We start from the raw sequence: 1,115 nt of genomic DNA on the forward strand, positions 1-1,115 counted from the left end.
TCTGGTAAATCCTTTAATGTGGCATAAGTACAGGATATGAGAGGGACAGGGGTGGTAAGTATAGCAGCTTTAATCGGTGAAAGGTGGCAAAATCGTCTTAATTAATTAGCACAAATCCATAAACGGTGTAACTGTACAAACAAGATTCCACCAGGAAACCAGCTAATAAACCAAACATCAGTTTGTTTGTTTTTTTGTTCAGATCACATTCAGAGCGACTGGACAACAGCAGAGTATCTGAAAGTTACTCCATGTTTTTGACCTTTAGAACAAAATATAGTTACTTGAATGTGAGTGAAACATTACAAGATGAACGTGAACTGAAAACACACAGCAAGTGGGTGCAAAGACAAAAACACAGACAACTCCCAAAAACATGTTAAAGCTGTGGATGCATCACTAACGGCTGCATCCTGATTAACAGGTCTAGAGAACATAAATTCATTAGGAAAGGGTTTACTGAGGAAAAACAGAGTTGGATTTTGTGCGGGACCTGTGTGGTGTTTTTGCATATTCACTTTGCATCTCTTAGAAAATAAAACCCTGGGAAAAGTTATAACTTTACTAAGTTAACATTATGAGGTACATTAACAAGGCTAACCACTGGGCCTAATGACTAAAACCCAGGTTTTGACAAAACTTTAACAGGAGTTGAAGTTTTATTGGCTTCTTACAGCAGCTTGAGCCTTTCCTGTGAGTTCACCACGCTGCATACCAGCAGCATCAGACAGCAGTAACACACATCTGTCAGGTTCTCCAAAGGGACCAACTTCAGCGGGTTTGCCCAGGTGGCCTAACAGTACTATCTTCATTTATTATTCACAACTATGAAATGTATAGCATAGGTTCAAACAGCAACTGATTTGTCACACTTTCTATAACATCTGTCCTTTTCATCTTCTACTCAACTTTAAGTCAAATGTTTTTTTTTTCCATTATTTTTATTTCACAGGTGATGTTATTACATATTCCAGTCTCCAGTGGATTATTTGCAGCAGTGACATTATTGTGGCTGTGGATGCAGCACTCTATGTAAATTAAGCCGAGCTGATGTTTGTGCAGGTTAGACGAGGCTTTGTATGGTATCCTAACTAGTTACCAGGCAGTAGATTTAT

This window comes from Pundamilia nyererei, unplaced genomic scaffold (assembly GCF_000239375.1).
Source record: "Pundamilia nyererei isolate P.nyererei 1_Seehausen unplaced genomic scaffold, PunNye1.0 scaffold00091, whole genome shotgun sequence".
In the NCBI taxonomy this organism is placed as follows: Eukaryota; Metazoa; Chordata; class Actinopteri; order Cichliformes; family Cichlidae; genus Pundamilia; species Pundamilia nyererei.